Below are 14,642 nucleotides of genomic sequence, written 5' to 3' on the forward strand. Positions count from 1 at the left end.
TAATCATTCCCCAGTATATACATACATCAAATCATTATGTTGTGCACATTAAATTAATACAATGTTATATACCAATTATATCTCAGTAAAACTGGGGGGAAGTTTAGAAATCTGAAAGAAGGAGTTCTCCTGCTGAGATAGGTCCCACCACAAAGTCCAGCTCATGTTTTAGGATTGGTGAAAATGATGACCTGAACTCAGCTAATATTATTATTCCTTCAGTTTACAATTTGAACCAGCTAACAACAAACAGGGCAAGATAATATATATGAGATCATGGATGCAAGAGAGTGCATGTGTCTTCCCGGTGAGATGGGCTAAATAAGATAGTTGGTATGGTGGCTAGAGAGGGCTCCAGGCTCCTTCTGTGTAGTTGACCAGCCATTCTTAACGCATGGCTTCCACCTTGTGAAAAACATGGCTGCTCCAGTTTCTATCATCATGCCTACATACCAGCCAGCAGAAGAGAGGGAGGGAGACGGAAGGGCATACTTCTCCGTATAAACTCACGTCCTGAGTGTTACACACCTCATTCTACTCACATCCCATTGGAAGAACCTATTCGTGTAGCCACTTCTAACTGCCAAGGAGACTAGAAAATGTCTAGCGGGGTAGCTGTGTGCCCAGTTCAAAGTTCTATTGCTATGCTACAGGGAGAAGAGGTATTCTAAGGAAAGCCAGGCATCATTGCTAGTCTTCCTCCTTGTCCACCAGCTACAGGCATCCTTCCTTCCACTTGCAGAACATGTTTATCCTTCCCAAGGGAAGACAATCCCAAAGTCCCACCATTCTGCATCCAGCCACAAACAGAACCTCTCTTCCAAAGGGAAGTTCCCTCCATCTCCGCACGTAAACCTAGCCTGAGCTTCTCTGTCTTGTAGAATTTTGCCAAAAGTGGCAAGAAGGAGCCAACACATCAGTGTTCTGCCATTTTTTCTAGTTAGTTCCTCTAGTGCAGTGGTTCTTACCTGGGGGCAGTCTAGCTCCTTTAAGGGGCATGAGGGAATGTATGGGGAAGTTCTTGATTGTTATATTGCCTGGGGCTAGTAGATAAGATCATTGAATCATTTTCAGTTCATGCTGCTGGCATTTTATGGGTGGGGAGCTGTACATCCTACGATGCCTAGGGTATTCTTGACCAACAAAAAGTTATTCTACCCCAAATGCCAAGAGTACCTATGTTAAGAAACACTGCCTTAGAGCTATAGGCTCTATAAGCACGTGGTCTGCAACTTCAGTATCATATGGTGATAGTTTTATCAGATGTTTTGCCATAGCATGAGTCACCACCGTTCCCATCCACAGTATCCTCACCACCTGTTGCCTGACTGCCAGTGCCTCCTGTTACACGTTTTATTCCAGTAGCATCTCACTTTTAGGTACAAATTATGTGTTAGGTTATCAGCTGCTGTGGTAGTAATCCCAAAATGATGATGGTTTAAATTAGACAAAATTATTTATCATGTCCGAGCTGTTTGTTCTTCTTGAAGACATCAAGGACATACACTTCTATCTTATAACTCTACTATTCTTACTGTACAGCTTCTTCAACGAGTTCAGGGTGGTTGTACCAACTCCTGGCTTCACACACAAACTCCACTAGAAGGGATGCTTTAAGGGCACGATCCAGAAGTTGCCCTCATCTGGCAACAACCCATATGACTGTGGACAAGAGAACAGATAAATAAAGAGTGGTATGTTTTCACAATGGAATATTGTACTGAGAGAAAATTAATGAGCAAAAAGTATACACAACATCATAAATTAATCTTAGTAACATAATACTGAATATATGTATGTAAAAACGTAAAGATAAATAAATAAAGGGAATGAAAAGCAAAACCAAGGTGATTGGTCACCTCTAGGTTTCAAGACAGGGAGAAGTTAGAGGCAGGATAGAAGAGGAATCCACAGTAGATGTAAATTACTGGTAATGTCCAATTATTCATGTTGGGAAATAAGTTCATGGTGTTTATTATATCATTAAATAAACACATAAAATACATTAAAATAAAAGAGAGCTAGGTTTAGACCAATGATGAAAGGGTGCCACAAGCCAAGAACTACAATTAAATGATTAATCCAGTATTCGTCTGTGCTTCTGAAGTAATAACAAACAAACAAACATGCAGTAAACCTATGATACATAGCATTTTGCTAGATGATGTAGTTGGGTCTACTACTCCAACATCTCAAGAAACTCAATCTGTTCAATGATCTTGCCTCAGGAGGAATGATTCATGCTGACCAAATTCAAATATTTATTTATTAATTTAAACTGAAAATATAATGGCTAAGTAGTCTATAGTAGTTATATTGTTCGTTCATTCAACCAATATTTATTGAACATCTCTGAAGTGTCAGACACTTTGCTAATCACTTGGCATATAGTGGTGAACAGAAAGTTTTCACAGGGCTTATAATCTATTGGGGGAGTCAGATATTTAATAACTAATAATAAAAGTCAGCGGGTCAGCCTATTACACAATGTGGTAGAGTGGAGAATTTTTTATCCATTAAAAATATATATATTTATTTATTTGGCTGTGCCAGGTCTTAGTTGTGGCACATGGGATCTTTAGTTGTGGCATGCAGACTCTTAGTTGCAGCATGTGGGATCTAGTTCCCTGACCAGCGATTGAACCCGGGCCCCCTGCATTGGGAGTGCAGAGTCTTAGCCAGTGGACCACCAGGGAAGTCCCCCTATTACCCATTTTGAAGACTGAACAAATTGAGTTAGTTATGTGACTTTGGGCAGGAGGTCTTCATGCCTTCCTGGCAGGATTTCATCACTGCTGTGGACCAGTGACAGCTGTGTCTCCCGTTCGTCTCTTTCCAGTAAGTAAATAAATAAGTAAATGAGATTGAATTCTTCCTTGTGTTCTCCTGTCTCTGCACCACCAATGTGTGTTGGGTGTGTAGGGGGTGGGCAGATATATTGACTTTTGGTTCCAACATGGACCTGTATTTGGATATGATCGAGACAACTGTGCATCAAATGGAGATCGTGCACTTTGATAAAGATTTTTGAAATTTGTCAGCTTTCTGTCTTATTTGTCCTTTTATGGGCAGTAAGTGGCAGAATTACTATTTTACAATTAAAATTGCTGGCTCTCTTAAAATTAGAGACTAACATAATATTTGAAATGAAACAAAATACCACTTTTATTTGATAATATACATTCCTTAAGAATCTCCCAAATATAAAAACATTGTTATGTATTACCTATCTTGTGGTCATTTTTGATGCAACAAACAAACTTTAGTAGTATTACAGTGCTTAAAATTACAGGTTGATTGATTGTTCAATATACAGTGATTTAAAGTTTTATATTGAACTAAATAAGTAATGAAAAATGTTCTTAAAATCCTGAAGTGCTGGAGGTAGGTAATAAAAATTTTAAGACAAGCTTTTTTTACAGTGAAATTTTCAACTGACTGCAGGTACTATTTTCTTGTTCCAAATGAAACATTTAACAAATAAGTGATGTGAGCAGTTTTATACATTTCTATTAATTTCTATTAATTCATTCAAAGAGATATCGGTACCCCCAAGTTCATCGCATAGTCTAAACATTACATGCTCAGAACAAATGTGTAGTGTTTTCTGTGTGTGGGAATAAAAGTGCCTGTGGATATTTGAAGGCCAGAGGGGCAACCCCAGGCAGAAGTGACCAGCTATTTCCTCAGCTGTAAAACAGGGATAACAACTCCTGGGGTTGCTGTGAAAACTGAACACCATATGTAAAACATAGTAGACCCTGAAAACATATTAACACTCCTTGAGAAATGCAAATCAGAAGGGCGCTCAATGAACTTGAAACCAGAGAAAGGGGAATTATAATGGGCCCACCTTTATGGATGAGGTGTATCTGTCCAGGAGGCCAAAGTACATCTGACCGCCGGTCCATCTAGTGCTTAGTGATAAATTGACTAATTTTCATTTTCCAGTATTAACTGCTTGCCCCTTTTTTTCGCTCTTTTTTCTTTAGACATGTTACATATTCAATCCTTTTCTTCCTTCCTTTATGGCTTACCTGAAAACTTTTGAAATGTCTGGCAATAATACCTGCAATAAGAGAGTTAGAAAAACACTGGGGAAGTTAGGACACATTAAAATAAGAGTAGGAAAATAGTATAGCCAAGTTCAGTGCAGAGAAACATACGCATAGAATACTATCCTGTACAATGGTTTAGATTGGGTTGCAAATAACTGTTCATCTTCTAAAGTTAAAAAAACAAAACAAACCAGAAAAACAACCCCCAACCACTCATGAGAGGCATGGTAAGATCAAAGTAAAACATATAGTTCAAGATACACCTAATTTAGTTAAAAGAGATCTGAATTTTGTCTATGGGTCCTGTCTGATACAGAGGGTACTCTACAATGGGTCAGATGTGATCTTGGGCAACGTCATGACAACAACTAGAAGAGAATTCCTTATTAATGGTCTGTAAGGTTGACTACACCATTGTAACCAAAATCAGAACAAGGTATAATTACAATCAATTGTACAGATTTCTTGATTTACAGTGCTTAGGAAATCCTTAAGTTTTCATTAGTAATGCATTTAGAAGCTATATCTTATGTTGAGGTGCACATTATTAATCCTCAAATTAAGTGATTCTTTTAAAAGTAGATTAGGGGATTGTGTTGGGACCACCCTCAGTTTTGGTCATTCATTAGGAGCACTCACCAGACTCAGCATGTAGTCACACTGATGGCGATAGTTAATTACAGTGAAAGGGTACAAAGTGTAAGCAGCAAAGAGGAAAGGCACATGGGGCTAAATCTGGGGTAAACGTATGCAAGCTTCCAAGATTCCTCTCCCGGGGGAGTCATGCAGGATGTGCTTAATCTCTCACCCAACAAGTTGTGACAAATTGTGTGAAATGTTGCCAACCAAGAAAGCTCACTAGAGACTCAATACCCAGATTTTTTTATTGGGAGCTTATCATATAGGCACCCCTGCCTGTCATGTACCCGAATTTCAGACTCCCAGAAGGGATGCAGTGGGTTCCATAACTACATTGTTTGTACAAACAATTTAGGCACAGTGAGCCACTCATATCAGTCAATGGTGGGAACGCTCCTGGAATCCAAGTTCCCAGATGCCAACCAAGGGCCAACCTTGTCAGCTGGCCTTTTTAAGTATAAGCAGGAGTGCTGTTAACTCTTTTCCACACAGGGATAATTAAACACATCTAAAAAGTATAGAGGTAACTTGCTAAATAGCTTCTTATATATTGCCTAAAGAAGTAATCTACTTGCTTTTGTGCTAATTCATTAATATTAATTCTCATGAAATGAATGATGCTAGTATAAATTTAGCCTATACATTCTACTATACTGATGAAGAATTTCAGAGTTTAAGTATTAAGGTTTTCAAATTTGAATAAGAATCTCAGGTGCCACCATTTAAATGGAATTTGACTGTTTCACCTGTCATTCTCAAATGAGTGTGCTGATTTTACTAGTCCTGTATTTGATAAGGGGGTCTGCTAGCTATTGATCTGACCACCATTTCATAGCACACAGAAATACTGACTATTACAAATCGCATAGCTTGATTAACTTGATCCTGATTTACACTCTTGAATTCCAAGTACCATAGGAGAAAATAGCTATTAATCTTTGGCTAGTTACTATTTCAGCATATGAAGAACATTTGTTAAAGAAAAGCACTTACATGTCTCATTGTGTTTCACACTTCTGTGCCAAGGTAAAGGGCAAAGGAATATTTAAGATGTGCTATTAAAGAACTGTTATTATCAAGAACATAACGGCAGGGTGTAGACAGATTGTAGATTCTAAGCCATGATGACTAAGCAACAGGTTGGAGGAATTCAGACAGATAATTACGTTCTGGCCCATAGGAGTTTCCAAATGAATGGCAGGGCAAATGGGAAGCCCTAGAGAAGCAGACTGTTTACTGTCTCCTTCCAACATGTGCAAACCCTGTCATGCTGTAGAAGCAGCAGCTTAGTTTGGGGGATGAGGAAAGACAGTATATTTTATTTCTTGCTAAAAACACCACTCATAGTTGGGCATGAAAAACCCCTTGCTTTCTAGTATAGACATCTAACCATTCATCATTTATATACTTGGTGTCTCCTCTGTAGCACATATACCAAGAACCAAGGATACTGAGGTGAATGAAATTGATCATGCCCTTGAGGAGGTAAGTTTTTTTGTGGCAGTGGTTTTCAGTACTATAGGGTGACTACAAATCAGCTGAGGAGTTTGTTCCTACCCATAAACATTTAGATATTGATCAGGGAAAGATTAGCTATTTATTAATAATTGTTGGAGTTGGGTGATGTGTATATTTGGGATTGTTATAACATTGTCTTTTTTATTTGTGTGAAAATTTCCATATAACTTATTTTTTATATCCTGAGAATTTACCATGTTTTATTAAAAAGTCAAAAGATGTTAGTATCTTTAGTTTACAAATATATTTGTTCCTTCTCCAAGATGGGAGACCAAGATACATCATAGAGCAATTCTTATCATATAGCTGGCCTCAATCATACATACTGCCATAATTAAAGTATACTTTGAGCCAGATAATGTGCTTTTTTTACTTTGATTTGTGATACATGAATTGGTAAGCAGTTTGTTCCATAATAGGCAGTAAAGGAAGCTTGTTTGACTCCAACAAATTTCTAAAAGTAGTTTTACATGCAAATCATTAGGAAAAACTAACTTGACTAAAACATTTAAAACATTTAAAAAGAAATTGACAATAAGACTGAGGGATATGTAAGGTGAACAGAATAAATAATCTAAACATTAAAACTCTCCCAAGTCATGGTGTACATCTGAAGATAGGAATTATACTCTAGTATATGTGAAACATGAATAAAGTTGTAAAGTAATAAAATCAAGTGATCATCTTTTTAAAATACCTTATTATAAATTATGTGCTAGTTGTTAAAACTTCAAATAGTAAAACTGAGTATTGAATGAATGAATGGATGCATAAATAAATAAATAGGTGGTTTTCTTTAGCCTCAGTTTAAAAGTCACATATCTAATTGTTCATCAGAAATGACCTTTTGGTTTCCACAAAGTTTTTCTTTTAATTTGAGTCTTTTTAAAAAGCTGGAAGACCCCAAAATACTACATGTACATTCTCCAGTGTCAATAATTGGCTAGAGCTGAGTAGTAACTACCCCCTTTAAGATGGAGTCTGAATTCTTACATGCACGCGTACGTGCCTGAGATTCTGTACATCTTGAATGTTCACAACAGTTTCTGTATGTTCCTTATACTTAAATGTCAGTTTGCATGGATATAAAACCCTTAGCTCACATTTTCTTGCCTTGAGTGTTTTGCATATGTTACTCCATTGTCTTCAGTCATAAAGGGTTGCTGTAAAAAGATCTGATGACAATTTGATATCACTTCCCTTATAAATGATTTGTGTGTTTTGGTCTAGATACAAAATGAATACTTAAAGTTTTTCTTTAAAATTCATTAGTTTTACTAAAATAAGTCTTGATGTTGGTCATTTTGGATTAGTTTTTCCAGGTACATAGTGTGCTTTTCAAGATGTATGTTCAAGTTTTTGTTTATTTTTTTTACTTCAGGAAAATTTTGTTGGATTATAGGCTTTTAATATTTGTTCTGTTCCATTGATTTGGTTCTCTTCTTTGGGCACTTCTGGTATGCATCTGTAGGAACTTCTCTGACTGTTTTCTATACCTGTCACTTTCTCTCAAATCCTTTTCAACTCTTCATTTCTTTTTGAATTTTAACATTTTCTTCCTTTTGATCTTCTATTTCTGTCATTATTTGTTGTTTTTATTTGTTCTTGTGTTTCTTATATATGCTTCCTTAAAAATTTTTAAATTATTTCCTGAGTTCTCTCATTTTTTTCTCTACATAAACTTTTTGTATCACTAAATAAAGCACATTTATATACGAGGAAAACTCCTAAGCCCAAATGGTGAAGTACCCACTGCTGCAATGAATGCTTGCCACGGGCACGTTAACTCCAAAGAGCAGAGACTGCAAGATACTTAAAACTCTCTAAACTAGAGAGAGAGCAGAAGACTGGCTGAAAGTCATACAACGATTGTCAGATCTCCTCTACCTCATGCTCAAAACCACCGAAGATGGTATAATAACTTCTAGAATTAGTGTCATGTTCCTGTTTGTTCAAGTGAGTTTTCTCCTGATCTTAATGATTAGAACAAAGGCAAGAGCTACAGAAGAGGCATTCCATTGATAAATATAGAACAATATCAGAACATCAAAGAGGAGGTAACATAGAAAATCTTGTTTTTTCAAATATCAGATGCTTTCATATTGTAGTCGTATAGCAGTGGAGTAAGCTCCACCTCTCAAAGGCTTAATTCAGGGCTTCCCTGGTGTCACGGTGGTTAAGAATCCGCCTGCCAGTGCAGGGGACACAGGTTCGAGCCCTGGTCCAGGAAGATCCCACATGCCACGGAGCAAGTAGGCCCGTGTGTCACAACTACTGAGCCTGTGAGCCACAACTACTGAGCCCATGTGCTGCAACTACTGAAGCCTACGCACCTAGAGCAACAAGAGAAGCCACCAGAATGCGAAGCCCGCCCACTGCAACGAATAGTAGCCCCCACTCGCCACGACTAGAGAAAGCTCTCATGCAGCAATGAAGACCCAATAGAGCCAAAAATAAATTTAAAAAAAAAAAGGGCTTAATCCAAAAACTTTCTGTTGGTATCACACCAAACGAGGTTCACTGTACTTTGGCATCCTTCTTGAACTGTGAGATCCAGCTGGCTTTTTAGGGTGTTGGAAACCTTTATTCTGTGATCTCCATCATGGATTTCAAAATGGCCAGCTATTTACTCAGACAGGTAGGCACCTTGATCAATTTAGACATCGGCATCATTTTTTGGTGGCAGTTTTATATATAAGGATTTCTTTTTGCACTTCAACCTCTACCAGCAGGGAGTCTCGATTCCTGTAAGGAAGAGTCGTTAGGGGCTATAGCAACAAGTACAAACCCTGGAGGACCAGTGCTTACAGCCTCACTCGGTGCCTGGTTGTACTTTTACCACCTTGCTAAGTGTATTTTGCTTTACTTAGGTCTGTAATATGGTCATTTCTCGGCTCAGAGGACTTTTGAACTTGCTTTGATTTGTCACGGTGGACATTTCCTTTTGCTGCGCAAACTGCATTTCTTTCTTTTCATAATAATCTCTAATTTTGAGTCTTTGTTTGCACAAGATAACTTTTCTCAACCTTTTACCTTTTCTTTGTTGTTGCCTCTCTTTCTTCTGCTTTCTCACTGGCTTTTGTTCAATGAAAGCTACCATGTGCTTAATCTGCTGTATTGCATGTCAGCACTGCAGAGGCTCATGGCAAAGGCAGAGTTAGCCTAGAGCATAATGGGCTCAGGTTGAGCATAATGGGCTCACTGGGCTTCAACTTTGAAGGGCCAGATAAAAGAAATGGCAGAGAGAAACTCAACAAAGGTCTCAGCTTCCTTGCTTTATAACCCCAGATTCTGGTTTTGCTATTTTTGAGTTTCTCTAATGCTGATTTATGTTATTCTTTCATAGCTTCTATACTTCTTAATTTCTTTTAACTTATTTTGAAATATTAGATTTTATAGTTTCACATTTGGTTGCCATATCTTTTTGAAGTTTTTTTGTCATGGTTTGTGGGGATTTTATTCTGCCTCTTATTCTCCTTTTAATGATAATAATTTTGCATGGTACTTGGCCAAATTTTTCTATTGCTTATTTTGTAAATAAGTTTCCCTTTACTTTTTATGAGAGAGGAGGGTCCAAAGAGATGGATTTTCTAGCTTCCCTGTTCCAGGACTTCTGCTGCTGCTGTTTTTGCAAAGTAAGAAGAAAAAATAGCCTCTTTCAGAGATCTGCCTCTCACTGCCTTTTCTTTTCTTTTTTAAATAGGAAAGCAATGCATCACTCTTAACAAGGGAGAATTACTTTAAAACAGGGAGTATCATAATGGGTAGCTGAGAGAAGAGTGGAATTTAATCAAATGCACATATTGAGTTTAATGATCCAAAACAGATGAATAATTCTCCTCTAGAGTTATAGCCATAACCATAAAAAATACTGCCTGGTCTAAATAACTTTTTTCATATACATGAGAGCAAAGTGATGAGAAAATTTAGTAACTATATAATCCAGAGATGGTCCCACTGCTTCTCAGAGGGCTTTTGATTTCTCAGCCATCACTTTTGTTTCTCTCACCTTCTCCCTCCACATTTGCTGAAAATAAATTCCCTAGGCCACCTTTTTCAATGTTTTCCTTACATAATCTCAATACTAGATAGTCAGTTATTTGGCAAAGTTTTCTACAAAGCTACATGTTATTCAAGAATTTGTGTTGCATCCTCTAAAATTTTGTTGAGAACTGACTTAAAATTCCCTAGAGTTTGTCTAAAATACTTTATATACACATCATTTATTGGTTAGGTAATGACTACAATGGACATATAGTTTATTCATTTTTGTCTTCAACTTTTGTGTTGAACAGAATATTGTACTATTTATCCTTATACAGATTTGGGAGTTCTTCAGACTGTTGTAACAAAACTGCCTATCTTATGACTATTTTCTCTTTGGGGGGGTGTGTTAGGCTTTCTGTGTTATAACCTAATAGAGTTTCCTTGTTGAGGCCATGGGCTAAGGTCATATTAAGGTAGATTTCAAGCAGGATCTCCTCTCAAAGGGAGAGATCCTTTCCATCATCAGGTACTTGGGTGAGTAGAGGGAATGAAGTCCTTAGGACTTAAGCAGGCCAGAGCAGGGTCTTGAGGGCAAAATGACTCAAGCTCTGTGTGAAGAGACTGGATAGACAATGAAGTAGGCTTAGCCCCCTTCTTAGACCTTACACCCAGTTTGCTCCTTTGAAGGTTAGTGGGTGCCTTGGTGGTAGGGTCAGTATCTGGCTAGGCAGGTCTCAGAATTGTAATGAGCTACGAAAAGTGTCCTCAAGTGGAACCGTGGAACATTTTCCTGGTTAGGAGGCAGAATTGTCCAAGGTCATGGACTCCCAGGGAGCTCTCTACGAAATCTGGTGGAACAATGCCAGGAAAACAGGAGGGAAAAAATATTGAAGACTGTGGCTAAGAGTTTCAAGTGAGGGAGGAACAGGGAAAGATGCCAGATGATGGTGAGTTCACCTGATTCAGCCCTGAGGCCCTGTACAGGGAGTATATACGCTGGGCAACCTTTTTCACGAGCCACCACGCATACTGCAGAGGCTGGCAGCTGCTTAAAGGAGCTTCTCTCTGAAGCATCCTTTCAGAACACAAGAGACTATTCGTAAACCTTTTTCATTCTTCTCAGTCCTTCCAATCTACCACTCCCCAGATTTTATTTTATTTTTCTCAGATGATCTCATCTTCATTTCACAGAGAAAATAGAAATCATCTAATGGAACTTTCTCAAATTCTTGACCCCACATCTACCAAATGAACTGCATCCACACTCATGTCCTCATTTTTTGCCTTTTTGATGGAAGAGATATGGTGCCTCCTATCTACAGACAGTTTCTTCACTTGGTTTCTGGATTAAATACCTCATTTCTTATAAAGAAATTTCATGTTCCATTCGTTGATTAACTGTTGTCTCTTTTGTAGATTCAGCTTCTCTCACTCCATTCATTTCTTCCCGATAGCATTTTACTGTGCTCAATACTCTCTACCAGTTAAAAACCAACTAAATGGAACCAAACTGAAAAACAGACCCCTGTCCCCCACTCCCTCCTTCAGCTACTAGTCTTTATTCTTCTCTTTAGAGCCAAGCATCTCTAAAATGTTGCCTATATTTAGCATTTTAATGTCTGCATCTCTCATTTATTCTGCTTCTGCTCTTACTAAAAGTATGTTCTCTGTGGTCACCAATAACGTGCATGTGGCTAAAAATGGAATGGAACCATTTCATTCTTCACCTTATTTGATCTGTATGCAGCATGTAAAAATGTGGACCACTTCTTTTTTCACTGGGTTTCTATGACACCACATTCTTCCGATGTCTCTGGTTTATCCTTCTTAGTCTTTTTGCGTGCTACATTTTGGTCTGCATTTCCCTTAAATGTTGATGTTCTTCCGGGCTTCCTAGGCATCTTTCCTTCTCATTGTCAGTGCTCTGTGGTTGATGTCATCAGCTCTTCAGACTGAAATTATCATCCATATCATGTAAGAAAAATGCTTTGACATTGTGTTTAGACATGAAGTTGTTGGAATCAAAAAGATTATCTTGTTTAAATAGGTCTATAAGGAGAAAGCCAAAATAAATGTGTTAATGAATCCTTATTAGCAATCGATTTCATGCTGATTGGGAACATATTACAGCATAGGTGTGTAGAGTCAATTCTTACAACAAACATTCTAACAGATACAGTTTCATGCAATGCTGATGTAATTCATAAATACATTATCATAACAAACATGAAAAACAAACTTTGTAGTATCTATTTTCTTGAGTTAATGTTACATTTTGGAGGAGATGATGATGACTATGACAATGATTATGATAATTCTTTTGTAATTACAAGTAGAATATCACAAAAAAGGTTCTCTTTGTCCTTCTCAGCAAACTGTCCAGAGATTCATATTTATGACACAGAAACTGCATATATAAATTCAACATGGCCTCCTCCCCACCTGGCTAGTGCTATACATTCTTCTGCATTTTTGATACCTGAATTATAAATGTTATTAAATCTTCTCCTTTACCTAAAACCTGTGCTACTTATTTTGCATTTGCTTGTCTGGATACACTCTGCCCTTCTCTCCCTTGCCTTATGCCTTGGAAAACTGTCCTCTGAGGACTATATCACTTGTGCCCCTTTGGCTTGTCCAGTGGCATGTATACCAGCTGGAGATATAGCACAAGAGGAGAGCAAGGTCAGGGCATTTCTTCCCTGCCTGCTCTGTGCTCTGTGCCATATCTCTGGCAGTAGCTGTGTTCCTCCCCAACTATACGTTCTGCTGGGCAGTGCCTCCCTCTAGGTTCCATTAACGCTGTTTCTTGGGGACTTCCCTCGTGGTCCAGTGGCTAAGCCTCCATGCTCCCAATGCAGGGGGCCCGGGTTTGATCCCTGGTCAGGGAACTGGATCCCACAGGTATGCCGCAACTAAAGATCCTGCGTGCCTCAACTAAGACCCGATGCAGGCAAAATAAATAAATAATAAATATTTTAAAACAAAACAAAAAACACTGTTTCCTACTCTTGACTTTTTAGTCATAGGTGTAATAATGTTTCCCCACTGCTGCAAAGCTCTCAGTGCCTTGGCATTCCCTGTCCTCCTCAGTTCTGCCCGCTCCTTGTTACTCCTTTCATTAAAGTCTGATTTGAATCCACCTAGGGTGAATTTATTTTCTTTCTGGGAACCTGACTTTTATGATAGTGTTGTAAAACTAGCCCAGTGCTCTGCATCCTCAAAAGCACTTGTGTCAACAATTTTCTGCTTCTGTTAAAGATTCTCATTGAATAACATTGTCACTTGGGGTCCCAAGATTTTGCTTATATTTCAACCAAAGCTGAAAGTTTGCATTTGTAATTTGGTATTTCATACGTGCTAATGATTCTCAAATTTATATCTCTAGCCCAGATCTGTCTCCTAAATTTTATTTATTTTAATTAATTAATTAATTAATTAATTTATGGCTGTGTTGGGTCTTCGTTGCTGTGCGTGGGCTTTCTCTAGTTGCAGTGAGCGGGAACTACTCTTTGTTGCAGTGTGTGGGCTTCTCATTGTGGTGGCTTCTCTTGTTGCGGAGTACGGGCTCTAAGCACATGGGCTTCAGGAGTTGCTGCACGTGGGCTCAGTAGTTGTGGTTCGCAGGCTCTAGAGCTCAGGCTCAGTAGTTGTGGCACACGGGCTTAGTTGCTCCGCGGCATGTGGGATCTTCCTGGACCAGGGCTCAAACCCGTGTCCCCTGCGTTGGCAGGCGGATTCTTAACCACTGCGCCACCAGGGAAGTCCTGTCTCCCTGGTGAGTTGAACCACATGTTCAACTCCTCTGATTTCTCTGCTCTGATATCCCACAGACACTTAAAATTCCAAATGTCCAATTCCAGTTCATCTCCTTGTATGTCCTTTGAGCAACTTTCTCAGCCTGTTCCTGCCTGTATAAAGTTAGGAACCCAGAAACTTATTTACGATTGAATAGTCATGTTCCCTATTAGTCCAGGCTGGCAGTAATTTTGCTAGTATAATTCCCTTAAGAACTCTGGGAGTCTTCTATATATCAGATGAAAGTTCACTCCATGCTCTAGAAGCCAAAGCCACACTTGTTTTCAAGACAGTCTTCTCTTTTTAGACTAATTTACTGCTACTTTTGGATCAGGCTTCTGTGGACCTACATCTTTAAGCTTTTGAGAAGCCATTTTGTTCAGCCCAAGAAAGCACCAGTTTAAATTCCTTAGAAGTGTTAGAAAAGTATCTTCTGGCCATAGTTTTGATTTTATCCTTTATCTTTAGGCCATATCTTAATTTGAAAATCTTTTACTTGCTTGAGAAGCTGGAAATAAGAGTTTACATTCCAGACTGGCAAATTCTAGCCCCTCTATAATCTCTTTAAATTTTGCTTACATATTGGTCAGTTGTTTTCAGAGCCCATCTCTTTCTTGAAGCTCCTCATACTTCAGCTAGTAT

The 14,642-nt window shown here is 38.4% G+C and overlaps 1 protein-coding gene across 3 annotated transcripts in view; it reads left to right on the top strand.

Annotated features, from left to right (window-relative positions):
• Window positions 1-14,642, top strand: part of TBC1D4 (TBC1 domain family member 4) — a 244,517-nt gene that overhangs the window by 1,044 nt on the left and 228,831 nt on the right. Inside the window, exons 2-4 of one of the 3 annotated variants that reach the window (XM_029210504.1) lie at window positions 1,543-1,694; window positions 2,759-2,838; window positions 6,124-6,182. The gene's annotated coding sequence lies outside the window, so the exon portion shown is untranslated. Of the gene's footprint in view, window positions 1-173; window positions 1,695-2,758; window positions 2,839-6,123; window positions 6,183-14,642 lie in introns of those variants that run through there. The other 2 variants (XM_029210502.1, XM_029210503.1) reach the window with 2 other exon arrangements.

Source organism: Monodon monoceros, unplaced genomic scaffold (assembly GCF_005190385.1).
Source record: "Monodon monoceros isolate NGI ecotype Baffin Bay Population unplaced genomic scaffold, NGI_Narwhal_1 Super_Scaffold_8, whole genome shotgun sequence".
Taxonomy (NCBI): domain Eukaryota; kingdom Metazoa; phylum Chordata; class Mammalia; order Artiodactyla; family Monodontidae; genus Monodon; species Monodon monoceros.